This window comes from Chaetura pelagica, unplaced genomic scaffold (assembly GCF_000747805.2).
Source record: "Chaetura pelagica isolate M959 unplaced genomic scaffold, ChaPel_1.0 scaffold391, whole genome shotgun sequence".
Classification (NCBI taxonomy): domain Eukaryota; kingdom Metazoa; phylum Chordata; class Aves; order Apodiformes; family Apodidae; genus Chaetura; species Chaetura pelagica.
Window position 1 is genome coordinate 452,526 of NW_009952047.1, and position 17,880 is coordinate 470,405.

The window sequence follows — 17,880 nt, forward strand, 5'->3', positions numbered from 1 at the left end:
ATTTCTCTATTCTCTTAAACTTTTTTCTTCCAATGAGCTTTTCTTAAGTAGGAAATTATTTGCCTATAAAATCTAGACCTCTGATGCCTATGCAGCATTACATTACTCTCATTTATTCAAATGGCTAAGAAGAAAAAGTTGCTTTAACAAAAAGGTCACACAAACCTTACTTCAAGGACTGGAGCTTTTCTTTTGAATACAGAATAAGAAGTGGTACTTTCCCCATTTTATTTAGCTATGCAAAGACTATTTCTCCCAGGTGACTTGACACAGACCCAGTCTACACTATCCGTAATGAAAATCAATGGCACCAAGTCACTAAACAATTCTTCCATCTTCTTTAAAAATGCACAAGCTTTCAAAAAAACAAGGATTCAGAGACTGATTAATTTGCCATTTGCCTGGGAGATTACACAAGTTGCATTATTTAAGAAGTTGCCTTGCCTTTATGTCCTCAAAGGATGAACCAAGATCAAAGTCTTAAAGACTGTCGTGTCTCCTTAAAAAAAGAACTGGTTACTACATTATGTGAAATAAAGATTTGAGAGATGGCTATGGAAGTTTTGTAAACACCTGTTTGTATAGGTTCTTAATGAACATTTTTATTCTGCATTCAAAACCCATATTGATCAGGTTTTGAAAACTGCCAAATTTCAGCTGGTATTGAAGAAGACACCATATATAGGACAATTTAAGTGTAAACACAGAAAAATACCAATTAGAAAAATATTTAGAATCTACATCCAATTCAGACTAGGACTAAAATCTACAGGACTGTTTTAAGGCTGAGATTTTTCAAAAGTGTTTTTAAACATTAGGCATCCACAAGGCTTCTGCTTTTTTCAGGCTCCTAAAAACACCTAAAATCCAGACCAATTCATTATTTCATATTTTCATCACACTCTTCCAAATTAGTTTACTACATAATCTTTTATTTCACAAAAGATCATCTGAAGTCTCAGCTGTGGTATGCAACAAGTATTTGGAGGAAACTGTGTATATAAGATAATCAGAGTACTAGATGAAAAAAAAAAATAATTAAAAAATGGCAGTTTCTTATGCCTAGATACAAACCTCATTCCAAAACTTATTGTTCAGAATTAATGTACTATATTCAGAAGAGACCTACCTTCTTTTCAGCAAAATTACTTTACAAGATGAAGCAGTTTTGAGATAAAGAGTCTCAAGATGCAGGGAGACCTTTAACGAGTGCCTGTACTGGCAGATCAAGGACAATGCTTTTAAACTTCAAGAAGATAGATTTGGATTGGATATAAGGAAGAAATTTTTTATGTTGACGTTTTTGGGACACTGGAACAGACTGACTAGAGAAGTTGTGGATCCCCCTGTTGACTTCTCTGCCCATGACAGGAGGGTTGGAAAGATGAACTTTAAATAACACATCCAAATAAAACTATTCCCTAACTTTATAATTTCTTGATTTTTCAAACTATTTTGACTTACGCTTGGCACTTGGATAAAGAGGTCCACTAGCAGTTATCAGTGGTAGTTCTGTAAGCAGTTCAAGTTACAGAAATATTTTCAATCTTAAAATAATAAGTAAAAGATATCTCATACGGCTCTTAAATGGAAAGAGTTCAACACATAGCAGAAAAACTTGCTTTTATTTTGCAGTTTACTGAACCTGTACAGCAATGACAGAAAAATGTTAATATGATGAGACTAAGTAGACAGGAAGAAAGTAATGAAAGAGGAGTAGCATTTTCCTTGACAGAAGAGCTCTTTCCTTGACTGCTCAATTCTGCAAGCAGAAATATAACAGATCTGTGAGGATGCTAATGGTACAGCTTCAGCCTAGCTGCAATGGCTGATCCCACCAGGGAATGAGGAAGACTCTCAGTCTCATACAAAGTCTTGGCCGTTCACTTCCTCTACTGCTAACCTCTCTTCTTTAAAGCATAATCCAAACCTAATCTTTAGACTAAGCATTTAATTTATGAAAGATTAGAAATATTTTCTACTATTCTGTCATACCAGATCTCATTCCTGTATTGCTTTTCATTTTTAGCCCGGATACTAGCCACTGTCAGCACAGAAATATGTAGGCAGATGAACCGATTTTGTTTCTGAGATTACTATTTCTGCCTTTCAACACGTATGTAGTTCAGTTGTTAGTGACCTTTTCTGTTGGAGTTTTTGTAACAATTACAAAAGCATTATCCATGTAATCTGATTTCTGTGATGTCTAACTAGTTTACTTTAGGTAAGTTCTTGTGGAAATACGGACTGGTCCTGCATTATTGTTGGCTGTAGCTGAAATCAAAGGTTTAGGCCACACACTGATGTACAGTAACACTGAAATCTCACTTACTCTGTGCAGTGACAAGTTAAAATAACTGCTCACTATGACACAGCACTACCAGAGCCACCAGAGCCCTGGTACTGGAAGAATCTAGACAACTAAGGATATTGATCTGGCACTGTTCAAGTCCATTATGAAATCAATGGAACTGCTTGACGTTCAAGGCTTTTGTAAAACCAAGTTATCAATATTGGGACATAAATATAGATTTAGAAATCAAACTTTAGACACTTGTTTGTTTTGTTGTTTTGTTTTTTTTAAATCTTGATGCTGGAAGACTAGCACAGTAGTATTAAATGTCATGTGCAAATTAAAGAACATTGACAACAATGTTGTTTTGGGCATAGATTTTAAAGGTTTACTCCAAAGTGTTAGAAAATTACTAGTTGTACTGTAGTTTCTCTTATAAATCAATTTGCTTGTGATTTGGGTTATTAGTACAATCACTTGATATGACACCGAGTGCAATTTCCAAAGCAACAACATTTTTTCTTATTTTTTCAAGAAGTCATGGTAACTTTACATAGTAAAGTAATAAATTTATTTATATATTTATTCTTATGTCAATTTGAGTGAGTGCTCTTAATATTTTATTCTTTTAAAATTAACACTGCCAAAAATCAAGAAACTTTGTTTCTTCGAAAATTTATTAAATAATGAATGCAGCAAAAGAAACTTTTCTCAGAATAAAAAAAAAAAAAAATAAAGAAAATCCTTAGATAGCATTTTGTGTAGTAGATGCTTTTAGATTTCTGTCTAGAGCAAGCAAGAGTTGTACAGAAACTGTGGTGACATATCACTCGGTAGGGTGAGCATAACAGTCTTAAGTACAGTGATACTGCAGAACTAACCATGTAAAACTGATGGATCCCAGATTTAAAGTCACATGTCTTATGAGGAGCAACTGAGGGAACTGGGGTTGTTTAGTCTAGAGAAGAGGAACCTGAGGGGAAATCTGATTGCTGTCTAGAACTACATGAAAGTAGGTTGGAGAAAGGTGGGGGTTGGTCTCTTGTCCCAGGTAACAAGAAATAGGACAAGAGGAAATGGCTTCAAGTGCCAAGGAAGGTTCAGAATGGACTTAGGAAAAAGTGCTTCACTAAAAAGACTGTCAGATGCTGGAACAGGCTGTCCAGGGAATTGGTTGATTCACCATCCTTGGAGGCATTTAAAAGATGTGTGGATGTAGAGTTAGGTTAATAGTGGTATTTTCCAACATAAATGTGATTCTGTGATTGTATCATTCTATTCATAGAATCATAGAATCATAGAATCTTAGGGGTTGGAAGGGACCTCGAAAGATCATCTAGTCCAACCCCCCTGCCAGAGCAGGGTCACCTAGAGTACATCACACAGGAACGCATCCAAGTGGGTTTTGAATGTCTCCAGTGAAGGAGACTCCACAGCTTCTCTGGGCAGCCTGTTCCAGTGCTCTGTCACTCTTACAGTAAAAAATTTTTTTTGGATATTCACCTTGAAATATCCAAATATCCTATGCTCCAATTTACACCCATTACCCCTTGTCCTATCACTGGTCATCACTGAGAAAAGCCTAACTCCGTCCCCCTGACACTCACCCCTTACATATTTGTAAACATGGATGAGGTCACCCCTCAGTCTCCTTTTCTCCAAGCTAAAGAGACCCAGCTCCCTCAGCCTTTCCTCATAAGGGAGATGTTCCACTCCCTTAATCATCTTCGTAGCTCTGCGCTGGACTCTCTCGAGCAGTTCCCTGTCCTTTTTGAACTGAGGGGCCCAGAACTGGACACAATACTCCAGATGTGGCCTCACCAATGCAGAATAGAGGGGGAGGAGAACCTCTCTTGACCTACTAACCACACCCTTTCTAATGCACCCCAGGATGCCATTGGCCTTCTTGGCCACAAGGGCACATTGCTGGCTCATGGTCATCCTCCTGTCTACCAGGACCCCCAGGTCTCTTTCACCTACACTACTCTCCAGCAGTTCAGCCCCCAACCTGTACTGGGACATGGTGTTGTTCTTCCCCAAATGTAAAACTCTGCACTTCCCCTTGTTGAATTTCATCATGTTTCTCCCCGCCCAATTCTCCAACCTATCTAAGTCTCTCTGAATGGCAGCACAGCCTTCTGGTGTGTCAGCCACTCCTCCCAGCTTAGTGTCATCAGCAAACTTGCTGAGGGTACATTCTATACCCTCATCCAGGTCGTTGATGAAGATGTTGAACAACACCGGTCCCAGTACCGACCCCTGTGGGACTCCACTAGTCACACACCTCCAACCAGATTCTGCCCCATTGACTACAACTCTCTGACTCCTTCCTTTCAACCAGTTCCTAATCCACCTCACTTCCTGATCACCAAACCCATACCTGATCAACTTTTCTACAAGGATGCTGTGGGAGACGGTGTCAAATGCTTTACTGAAATCAAGATAAACCACATCTACCGCTCTACCATCATCTATCCACCTAGTAATTTCCTCATAGAAGGCTATGAGGTTAGTCAAACATGATTTACCCTTGATAAAACCATGCTGACTGCTCTTGATGACCCCCATGTCCTTGATGTGCCTGGAGATAGTCACAAGAACAAGTTGTTCCATCACCTTTCCAGGGATGGAGGTGAGGCTGACCGGTCTATAGTTACCCGGGTCCTCCTTCTTGCCCTTCTTGTAGACTGGAGTGACATTTGCTATCCTCCAGTCCTCAGGCACCTCACCTGTTGCCCATGACTTACTGAAGATGATGGAGAGTGGCCTAGCAATGACCTCCGCCAGCTCCCTCAGCACCCTTGGGTGCATTCCATCTGGACCCATTGATTTATGGATGTCCAGATTACTCAACTGATCCCTAACCCAATCCTCATCTACCATGTCAAACTCTTCCTCTATCTTGACTTCTTCTGGGGCTATATGAATCTGGGGCTCATAGGGAGACCCTGCAGGAGTGAAGACAGAGGCAAAGAAGGCATTCAGCACCTCTGCCTTCTTTATATCCTCTGTCACCAGGGCTCCCACCTCATTCCTCAATGGGCCAATATTGCCTCTACTGCTAGTTTTGCTAGCTATGTATTTGAAAAAGCCCTTTCTATTATCCTTAACCTGACTTGCAAGGTTAAGTTCCAAGGAGGCCTTAGCTTTCCTAATTGCCTCCCTACATCCTCTGACAACAGTCCTATATTCCTCCCAAGTGACCAGCCCCTCCTTCCATGATCTGTAGATTTTCCTTTTCAACTTAAGTTTGCCCAGTAGTTCCTTTTTTAACCATGCAGGTCTCCTAGCACCCTTACTAGATTTCCTAATCATTGGGACGCTCTGATCCTGTGCTTGCAAGAAGTGGTCCTTGAATGTTGACCAGCTATCTTGAGCCCCTTTATCTTCTAGCACCCTGTCCCATGGGATTTCCCTTAATAGATGATTGAGGAGACCAAAGTTTGCCCTGTGGAAGTCCAGGGTTCTGGTCCTGCTGGGTATTTTGTTCCTTCCACACAGGATCCTGAACTCCACCATCTCATGATCACTGCAGCCAAGGCTGCCATTGACCACCACTGCTTCAACAAGGCCCTCCTTGTTGGTGAGTACAAGATTCAGCAGCACTCCTCTTCTAGTCAGCTTGTCCACCATTTGCATTAAGAACTTATCATCAATGCACTATTCACTGTATACACAGATGAGTAGGGTTTTTCCTTTGAATGTTACTTACAAACATGTATGTTCTGGAGAAGTTCTTGTAACTCCAAGATTTTTTAACAGCAAAGAAGCTTAGTAATTAGTTTTGCTCATATAGAAATTAATCTCTGAGTCAATGAAAAGGAAATCAGTAGGTTGAGCCTAATATTAGTTAGGGTGGACAAACATAACAACAAATTTCTGTATAGGTTCTTCTGGCTTTCAGAACCTCTTCTCACCTGAGGAAGAAAAATACTGAGTCCAGTCTAAGTTAGCTGGACTGAGGAGAGAGGAAGTAGTCTTGGCTTTAAGACACATGGTTGGAGTTCATGTAGTGGAAGTCTGCAGCTGTCTTTAACATTTTATTCCCTGTGCATGGTTCGGTCTTCTTTGCCTGAGATCTCACTTGTACTGTGCCTCTCCAGTCATTTATTTTATCTATACGTGTCCTGAGCCTGAAAGAAAACAAAAGGTGCATATTCAACTTTGGAAGCTGAGTTGTCCCATGTGATTATTCTCAGATTTTGACATAGAAATGAGTTTAAAATGTCTGTGGCTCTTTGAAAAGTCCTGGCGCAATTCCAGGCAGGTAGGAACTGTGGTCTCAATGCTGGCTCCCAGGCTCTTCTCCTAGGCTCCATAGGGAAACTCATCCCTGCAACCCTGACACCAGCCCTTCTCACCCCATGGCTCCTGCCCACAGCCTTCCACGTGTGTGGAGGAATGGGACATGCTGGATATGGCCAGGGAGCTGGTGAGGGGTGCGTACCAGAAAACACACGCTGCACGCTTGCAGGCTTTTTGTTGTTAGGCCTTCACGCAGTGCTCAACACAATCTTAGTTGAATTATTTACAGAGTACCCTCCGCTACTCGTGTTCTGCTTTTTATTTAGCATTTAGCAGCATTTTACCTTTTTTTTTGACTCTGAAGCACTAATGAAAATAAATACTATGGAGGTTATGTGCATAAATGATGATGAGTATGCATATTGTGACATTTGAATGTAACTGAGTGAAATAATTTTCATTATGTTTAAAACACTACTATGAAGTGAAAGTTAACTTGTTTTACCCCTATGGCACACAGCAATATCACTGTGAAATTATACAGTCTTCTTAGCTATAAATGCCTGGGAAAGAAGAACTAATTAAAACCAAAATTATTAATTAAATATTCCAAACCTATCAATAAAAATACAGAATCAATGCAGTTTGAAATAGTAGCAAAAGAGCTAATATTCTATTAGCAAAAGAGCTAATACTCCTTTGGACCTTAGATCCTACAGTTCTACTTTAATTGCAGATGTATTAAAAAACAAAAATCTTTTAAAGTAATTACCATTTCCAAGGGATCTATACATTTAAATGTAGATACACTTTTATATCAAGAATTTACCAGCTTTCTTTCTGTTTACCTAATTCCAATAATGTAAAGAACCTCTCATGAAAGAACAATAAATTCACAGTCCTGTGTTTCAGCAGTTCAGAAATCCGTATTTATTTTTTCTTAACAGGCCGTGATTTTGAAATTCCTTTTATTCAGGGAAAACATCTAAAACATAGGTACCTCATTCTTTTCTTCATCTGCAATGTTTTTTTTATTAAATGTTATGGGCAGGAGAGTAAAATAGAAGACTAAGCTTCATATGGAAATGCATAGGTTTTGGAGTGATGATCCAAAATCTGACCAATTGATAGTGCTAAAAATATGGACTAGTCTTTGTGCCTTAAAAGGTGCCTTAAAATTCCTATATGGTCCTTAACATTTTATTTTATTTTTTTTCATAGTGGATGAGACATACACAGAAAGAGATCTTTTTGCCTAATGAAGGCTTGTAAATGTAACTTCAAAAACTGGCCGTTGTCTTCCTGAGTGCTATGCAAATTTACTAGGCTGTAACAAAGGAAATTCCTGTTATAATGCTAGGTTGAACTGGGCTGATATGATTACAGACTCCAAGCCACAGATCTTTGCCCTACCTCTCTATGAATCCTGTTTTGATTATATTATTTTACTGAATTACAATCTGTGACTCCGTATTCTGAAAAAACAGTGTCTGTACTTGCTCATTTCACATACATCATGGCCATAATATTGGCCCTAACCTCTTTGCTTAAGAAAGGGTTTCCTTGCAACTATAATGTTTTGCAACCACAAATGTATTGGCAGTTCACAAAGAATACCTTGTAACAGACACAGCAGGCCATAACACTGTGACCTAGTAATTTTTAAGTTACTAACCCTCCAAAAAGATGAATAGAGAAAAAGCAGTATACTTTTAAGAAATCTTTACATTGTACTTTCTTTTGTTTAAAACGTTAACATGTTTCTTAATACTAAACCCCCATGGTTTCCTAAAATAGAATTTAAAAAGTAATATTGTGACAGAAATTACAATTAAAATGGATTTTAAACTTCTAAAGCAAGTCATTCTATTGCACAGTTTTCTTCTGCTGTGTAACAGAGAAGGGTTAGCAGGAGCTATCAGTAGTTAGGGCACATGCTCAAAGGAGACTTTACAGTTCAAACTGCATTTAATACCTGGATCCTATTACTATAGGACTGTCAAAATAAATTTATTTAATAGTATTTTCTCGTAGTGCCAACAATGCTACAAGTGATACAGTAATCAAGGATCAGCATAATCACTGTAGGTATTCCCTGGCTTTTCCATTTTTTCTTCTCTTGAAATTGCTCCCCACGAGCTGCAGTGCAGGCTGACTTGTTTCCTTTGGGGGTTGGAAAGGAAATAGTTACCCTATGCACCCGTTTGTTCAAGCTACCTGAGTGCTTCAAAGTGTAGGCAGAGGACCGGCTTCACTGCAGTCCTTTAATCTTTCTCTAGAATGCTGCATGACCCCTGAATGCTCAGACCGAAGTGGGACCAGAGGCAGCAGTGATGTCTGCCACCTTTACAAGCTGTATCTCACAAACCCACTGAAGAAGGAAGCTGCTGCAGGAAATTTTTTTATACATTTAGGGCAAAAAATGCCTCCCTGAGTTACTCAAGAGTTTATTAAGCTTTTATCAGCCCTTTGTCCTAGGCTGTGCATTGCAGTTACATCTCAGGATAATTCTGAAAATAAATTAGATGCTTCAAAGGTGTGACTCTGACACTAATTCTAATAGAGTAACAATAAAAGTCTGCTTCCTTATGTGCAAAGTTTCCAAAAGTGGTTTTATTTTATGATCCAGCTTTTCATCCCTATTATATCAATCCTTAGGTGTGAAAAAAACAAAGCCAAAATGTCTCCAAAAACGACAGCCTGCCAGTCCCTGCCCAGAGCACTTCTGAAACCATGCTGAGCATCTCATTAAAGTTCTCTCAATTATGGTTAACTTTCTGCCTGAAATTTGCATGTGAAGGGTGATTGCTAGCCTCAAGGAACCACTTTTTTCTTTTACCCTGAAAATTGACAGCTTCTGAAGAGAGAACTTTGCAAACTGTTCATGCTTATAGCAGGCCAAAGTCCTCTCTTCTCTTCAATGTTCAAGTGTAACACCTAGAGGAGTACCTTCAGCCAGAGGATGAAGAGAGCGGAATGTATGAAAAAGACATTCCAAAACCCAGGGAACTGAAAATAAACCATTGCAATCACTGTTACTAACTTGGCCCTGGCTTCTTCTCCAGCAAAGAGCAAAATTCAACAGAATCTTTCTAAAATTTAAAAAAAAAAAAAAAAAAAGAAAAAAAAAAGAAAATTATCTATCTCACAGTAAAGCATTGTAATTTCTTCAGCTTAGAACTCTGAAGCTGTAGTCGCCCTTCTCACAGAAAGCAGCTCGTTTCTGCTGAACACAGAAGAGGATTTGTCAGTTCTGGTTGGCAAACAAGGGTTCTGCAGCACTCAAGTCAGTGCACTGGATTATTTCACTGGCATCTTCTTCAGGAGGAAGGTAAACACTGACTCAGATTGTAATTTTCCCTGTGTTTTTCACATTGTACTTTGCAGAAGAAAAGTAAAGCTTCTTAACTTCAACATTTTCTTCAACATTTTTGTTCATTACGTTATTGTAATATGTCTTGGTATGAGCATGATCTCTTGTGAAGGGACAAATCACACCAAACTATGGTTACTACTCTTCTTAGTAAAAAGAGGAATTGTTGCAGTAGTGCATCTGTCAGGGGAAAATGCAAAGGATGTAAACAGATGCAGTTTTTTCCCTCTGCTCATACACAAGCACAGTATTAATCAATTGTAAAATGGATAAGAGATAATAGTATTGAAAACTAACAGTGACACAAGGGAAAATAAATTGAGTGACAATTGTTTAATATTAGTTCAACATTAATGTTGTATCAGTGCTGAACTACAAAAGTTATACCACATCAAGCAAGAAGTAAGGAATTGCCTTTTTAAATTTGCTTTTGTCAGGACCCTTTCCACTGTAAATACTAAAATGTAAATTACATACATGAATTGCAATGAGAAGGTGAAACTAGATTTGCAGATACTACCGCTGCATTGAGCATTAAAATAAAGCTGGTTTATTAGAAGTAACATTTTTAATACTGAAAACAATTTTAATTTCAAAATTACTTCTAGTTTAAAGTTCAGAGAATTAAGGCTGAGACATATACATGAAAACTGTATCCTGTTTCACATATATTGAAATTAAAATACACTTTATTTGTTCCAGAAATAAGTATAATGTTGTTGGAATTATAAATATTTATTAGGTATATTATTATTTTGTCCAATATAGACTGTGTCCCTTTTGTCTCTAGCAACATATATTTTTTTTTTATTCTTTCACTTCAGTAAAAATTATATCTCTCTTCAGGAGTTTAAAACTAAGCTGTTTTGGTTCAAATGAGTATTTAAAAGGATATATTTAACAGTTTTCAGACACTACAAACCACAAACTGGATTAAGGACAGAACAGCTCAATTGGTGCATTTGCTATATATATCTATCTTTTCAGTTACTTTAAAATAAATTTAAGAGAGGATTCTGGTACTAGGCTTTTGAAATTTTTTTTTATCTGTTTTGTTTCCACTCTGCAGTAGTTTGAAACATAGTATGTTTAAATGTTAAAATGGTTTCAAGGAAGATTAATGACACAGAGAAGATATTTCTTATTTCAATTTGTAGGAAAATCCATTCCATAGAATCGGATTGCTTTTATTTTTGAATATTCTTGATTCTTTTAATTTTTTATTATTTTTTTCATTTTTTTTTTAATGGCTTCTGATGTGGAAATCTTTCCTTCCAATAAATCCACACTATTTTCAAAGTGATAATTCTTACTTTGTATTCCAGGCTGTATTTCAGCTGAATAAATTTGGGAACAGAAGAAAAAGCAGAAAAAGACTCCAAAACTCAAGGTCTATTAAAAAACAAAAACACCAACAACCAACTAAACCAACACGAAAACATTCCAGAATATGAACTCTATTAAAAAAAAAGTTATATATATTCTCTATGCTACTTGAGAATCATAAGTTTTGTTCTGTGATGAAACTGGTCAGAATGAAATAAAAATCACAGAACCCCCTCTTTCTGCTGAGTTCAGCCCAGACAGCAAGCAGTCTGTGCCTCTAGCAGACATTTATACTTGAAACTTAAAACAGCTAAAATTTTAGATAATTGTTTTTTCCGTTGCCCTGTTTGCAAATGTTATCAGAGAATAGCTTAGAAACTTGCCACCTGGTGCTCACGACAAACTAGCAGCCTCCATGGCTATATGGCAACAGGAGCTTAGGACTGCAAAAAACTAACCAGGTTTATAAAAGCATGATGCTAATGTCTGACCATTGCACAAAGAGGGGTGTCCAATCAGGCCAACCCTGAGTACTGCCACATACCTTTGATATATGTGCTGTATCATGAACAGGACATTCCCCAGGCACATTGTTTGAGCAGCCTGTCTATTTTCATGGACACAGCATCATATATTATAATATAAATACAAAAATATTTTTAAAGATTCTTGAAAGAGCAGTTTTAGCAACAATAATATTCCCTCAACAGAAAAAAATAAGTAGGTTAGAGAAAAGGGCCAACTTGATTTTATTTTATTTATTTATTTATTTATTTTTAACAAGCTGTTATAGAAAATGAAGAGGATATTCCTGTAATTTGTTTTTTTTGTAGCCAGGACATGGCTAAGAAAGGCAATGATTAGGTGATAATGCAAGTCACAACTGTAATCCAGTTCCTATTGAGCCAATGAACTGGCATGCATTTAATGACAAGTGAAGACAATTGTGACTTTACATGAGTATAAGGATACAATTATTCATATCTTTAGATTTAAATACATATGCAGTTCTTTCCTGAGTTAAGACATACAAGCCACAGATTTTTTCAAGATCCTAATAATTTTTACTGGTTTATTCTGTATTTACAACTTGCTTGCTGTTTCCTACAGAGCTGTTAATAACCCAAGCAGGAGCAGCAGCAGCAGCAGCACACAAACAAAGCAGTATCTTGGTAATATTACCTGTTCTTAACTGCTGACGGGGAAACGCAAGAAGCAGCATCTATAGACTTTCCTATCTGACTCACACAGGGCAAATATTTTTTATCAGAGTAGTTGCCAAAGGGCTGGATGGGTAATTAAACAGTTAGAACACTATCTGTTACTAACCATTTTAATGCAGTTTTAGTTTGAAGGTTCATGCCTAGCAACACATAAAACTCAACAATATTCTCTTATTTAGGACTTTGACAGTATAATGTAATCACATCACTAGCATACCAAATTCCAAGCAGTTTAAAGGATCTGCATTACTTCAGGGACAGGACAGAATATGCCAAAGAAGGCAATATTTATTTTAAAGCAATGGTATTTTTAAGAATGGGTATCACAGTATATTTTTTTACTCTCTACTAATAATATAGATGTATAGACAGGGATAGAAAGGCTGTAGTAGACATCTTAGATCTGCCAAAAAAACAAATACTGCAGGTACTGCAAAATAGATCCTTTGATCAAGAGGAAAAATTTCAATTCAAAGAATAAGGGCTTTATATCTAGTTTAAATATGTGTGAGCAGCTAGCTAACACTATTAGTTATAAACAATGGATCTCCTTTTTCTTTCTTCCTCTAAAGTGCAACAAGTTTTCTTTGATGACCATACCTTCCAGATGAGGAAAAAAGCTCACATTTTTTCCTGCGTTTTTTGTTTGTTTGTTTGTTTGCTTGTTTGGGCTTTTTTTTCTTGTTTTGGTTTAGGTTTTTTTGTTAGTTTGTTTGGTTTTGGTTTGTGTATTTTTTTAGCAAGTAACAAACTACTACCCTGTTCTCTCTTTTTATTGTCTGGAAAAACACCTGAACTATTCTGCATATAGTTGTCAATATAATCATATTTATTCTATCAAGTCTGGGTTCTGCCTCAGACCTCAGACCCATCATGAGAACAGCAGTTCTGATAGAAATGTTCCTAGAATGTTAAATCCACATCTTTGACATTTTGTCAAGGGTGAGGTTATGTTTGTGGTTTTTCGTTGTTTGTTTTTTTTCTAAGGACAAAGGAAGAAAATTACCTTGTCACATTCTAACAGGTTAGTAATACTAGTGGAAAGTTTTTTTCTACCCACTGCACCAAGTTAACTACTTGTAACTTTGTTTATTTTTATTTTTATTTTTTTTATTTTTTACTTTATTATATTTTTATGTGATACACATGCCTTGTCTAAACAGCTGTTCTGTGCTCATAGTGTTTATAAACATGTGTGAGAGAGTGTTAGGTTTATAATGTCAGCTTGTTATGAAAGAAGAGATACTGGGTCCTCAGTCTTGTTCTGTAATTTGTTTGTACATTTTAATGATTAGTCTTGTACCTTAATGCAAAAGTTAAATCCTCATTTTTACTCAGATATGAATGTAAATATGACCTCTGAAGTTTGAATTCCTTCTGTGGATCACAAAGCTTGGGTTTGGAGTTTAAAATAAGTGGGGATAGGAAGCTCCAGACATGTTTTATGAAGGGCTGAGGAAGGTGGAACTCTTGGAAAGTTGCCATACTTTTCTAAGGATTGCCCCATAAAACCTAGCAAAATATTGAACTTTTATTTGCTCTCTGGGATCCTTCTGGGGAGGACTGGAGAGCCTCTCTAGGTTATTTTTCTCCTCTCATATTCAATGTTTGAGCCTGCCTATTTAATCTCCTAACCCAGTTTTATGTTATCTGTGTTTCCATGTTTCTTTCATAATGTGTGTAAATCCAACTTCTTGCAGAAATGTCTAAAGAGACAAACCCTTCACTGTTCTCAATCCTCAATTCTAGCCTGTCTTAAAAAGCTAATCTTTCTCCTCATTTTATCAGATTACTCGCTTGTTTTCCTCATTTTCAAATCCCAGATAAGTTTTTCTTTAGAGGTATTTCCATCTGAAATTCTTTTTTTTAACTGTCAATCTCATCAGCTGTCATTTGCTATCTCAATCCAAGGCACATATATCTCCTGTACTCACATAGCCAAGTATTTCTTTCATTTAGTTATTAGTTTTAATCTCAAATTTAACGTCTTAACATTATCAATCTAGTGTTTGAATTAATTTAGCTTAGCACAAAAATATATGATTTGTACAATGGAAAAATTTTGCTTTGAGAAGACTAGAATAGTGAATGTAACTCTCTCTAAAACACAGGCAGTTTATTGTGCAATACATTAACTTGCATAACATAAGGTGTTAGAATATTTTATTTGAATATTGATATGGATTTTTTTTATATTCCATTTTTCCCAGAATCACAGTTTCATAGGATCATTTTGGTTGGAAAAGACCTTTGAAACAATCCAGTCCAACCATTAACCTATCTCTACCTAGTTCAATGTTAAACTGTGTCCCTGAGCATCGTATCTATATGACTTCTAAACACCTTAATCATGGATGATGACTAAACCACTTCTCTGAGCAGCCTGTTCCAGTGCTTGACAACCCTTTTAGAATTTTTTGCCAATATCCAATCTAAACATTCCCTAGTGACACTTCAAGTCAACTATTCTTTGCTTGTTCTATCACTTATAACTTTGTAGAAGAGAACGACCCCCACCTCCCCACAACCTCCTTTCATACAGTTATAAAGAGTGGTAAAGTCTCACCTCAGCTTCCTTTTTCCATGCTAAACATCTCCAGTTCCCTCAGCTGCTCCTATAAGACTTGTTCTCCAGACCCGTCATCAGCCTTGTTGCCTTATCTGGCATGTCTCCAGCACCACAGTGTCCTTCTTGTCATGAGGGGCCCCAATCTGAACACAGCATTTGAGGTGTGGCCTTTTGATATACCTTTATCATACATGAAGATTGACTTTGTAGTGAAGAAATTGTAACTAGAAACACTCAAGGCCACCAAAGGGGGATTAGAGGTATGAACTGAGGGAACACTGCACTCTGAGGTTCTCTGCCCTGCCAGTGGTGCTTCTAGTCAGTGGGAGATAGATTTTTATTTGTTGTAAATCAGCACAGCTACAGAAGTCACTGGATCTGCACCAATTTATGTGAGCTGAAGTTGCAGCCCTGAAAAACAAAGGGCTAATAAAGACAAAAATAATGGAAAGTAAAATTAACATATATTTAAATAAAGATTGCCTTTTACTGTTTATTACTTTTCTTGCACTGAAGTGAAATAGTCATAGCAAACAGCCAGTCTGAAAAGAAAAAAGGAAATTAGAACTAGCAGGAAAGGGGTTCTGCATCATGGACCCAGACTAAAAGTACAGCGTGACTGTGGTGCTGAAGGAGGCCTATTCTTTTCCATTCATGAGAACATAGACCAGGATACATCTTCTATAATAGAAACAGGTACACTGGATCAAGCTACAGATATAAATATAATTCAGTGTGTTTTTAATCTGGCTGGTACTGTATATTATTAAATGGAATATAAGAAGATCAGGTAATACTTCCTCTGATTTTTGGTACTTCTTGGGGAAATTTACATCTGCAAAAGGCCTGCTAGACTGTTCTGCTATTAATACTTCTGATACATCGTTGTCATCATACTGAATATAATAGCAATAATTTCTGTGGCTGTGCTGCTTATTCAGTTTTCAAACTCATTATAAAAAAATGACTGAGAAAAACTCTGTGTCTGATTATTATTTGGCAATTTTGTCTGAATTCTATGACATTAAATATGTTTAAAATATATATGATCAGTATTTTGAAGGAAATTACACTAATCTCTCAAATAAGGAAGTTTATCCAATCTCCATCTGCTTCATTCTGGGAAATCAGTTTGGGGAGTTTAGCAGCATTGAGAAATAGGTACCTTGATATATGACTTTATGAATGGTCGTTTCTGACTATTTGTTACCTCTGTAGAGTTATTGAGATGTAGTAATCCAAACTCACTGGCAATATAGACTTCTTCAAGATTATATGGGTTTTTTGCCACTCTGTTATAACATCTTTTGATGTCTTCTCTTTGCTATCTATTAATTTCCAGGGAAAAAAATGGCCTCAGATGATGTTTAAAGCCAGATTTTGTTCACGAATTCTGCAAGTTGCCAGAAAATGCAATAGGCTGGGATAATCTCCTCAACCAGACAGTGAACCACATTTACTGCTGCTGTTGCCAACACCTTTCTACTTCTTTATCTTCTTGATTCTAACTACAATAGTTATCCTCCACACTGCACAACTCTTTGATTAAAACTCTTTGATTAAAACGTCTATTTCCTGCATTTCAATGTCATCTTCACAATATTTAAGCCAGTATACTGCATTGTACTGTCAATCCATTCCATTATTAATTTAATGCGTTTTCATACTATTTCAAAGTGAGTGTATCAGTTAGTAGCCTTCTGGATACACCTGAGTTATGAAGAGATTTATTTTCCAGCACTCTTTCTAAGGAAAGTATGCTCAGATGCACTCAGTTGTAGCATCATAATTACCAGTTCCACACACAAAAGTCACTTTCACGGAAGATGAAAACTACCTTAATGAAAAAATAATTTAGAACTGATGTTAACATAGCTTATTACTTTATTTCTCACAAACAGGCAATTGTATGGGTACTGCTTGAAAAAAAAAAAAGCAACTAAATTATGTTTAAATTTAATTAATTTTTATTAATTTAATTATTGATTTATTAATAATTATTAATTAATTAATTTAATTAAGATATTTACTTTGAAGAGTATCATGCAAAGTAGAAGGTATAGTTGATCTCTGTTCACCCAGTGTAGCTGCAAACAATGTGCAGCATTCATTTTTGTACATTTGTCTATCATGTCTTTGTGAAAAGATGTATGTACCTCTAAACATACATAGAGATATATATACCTCTAAACATACATAGAGATATATATTTGGCTCTCCATCTGTCTCCAAAAATCTGCTTTGTCCAGCATAATTGCATCTTTCATTCTGGATTCATATTTTGTCAGTATTGAGCTTGCAAAGATGTCTTTAAGGACAAGCAATGTTCAAATTGCGTTTTCAATTGAGGATAGTCTTTTCTTAAACTGTGAAACTATTGTCAAAGCTGTTATTCACAAAATCTGTATTCTGTGTCAAATCTGAAGTAAACCAGACCAAAAGTATTAACAAATAAAACACTTGTTTACCCCAAGACACATTGGAGTGGATACAGAACATTACTTTCTTTTGCTCTGTGCTTCTTATTGAATGCCACTAGCTCAGTTTTACAAGCACTTGCAGTTTGACATTACTAACTTCTAGTGCTTAGAAATGGAATTATTCACTGGAAAACAATCACACTGCTGTCAGTTTTAAAACATACTTTTCTGTTCTTTCCTACTCTATCATGGTAATTTTGCAGTCTCTTTCGTATATATGTACTGAACAATTGAAAGTCATACTGCTAAATATGTTTTGCCCCCAGAAGCCTTGTTTTGCTGAGTAAAACTCTTTATTTTAAGATTCAGGATTTGTTCTTGTAGTTAATTTGCTACCTTTCCTAAGGTAGCCATTGCCAAGCTTCTATCCT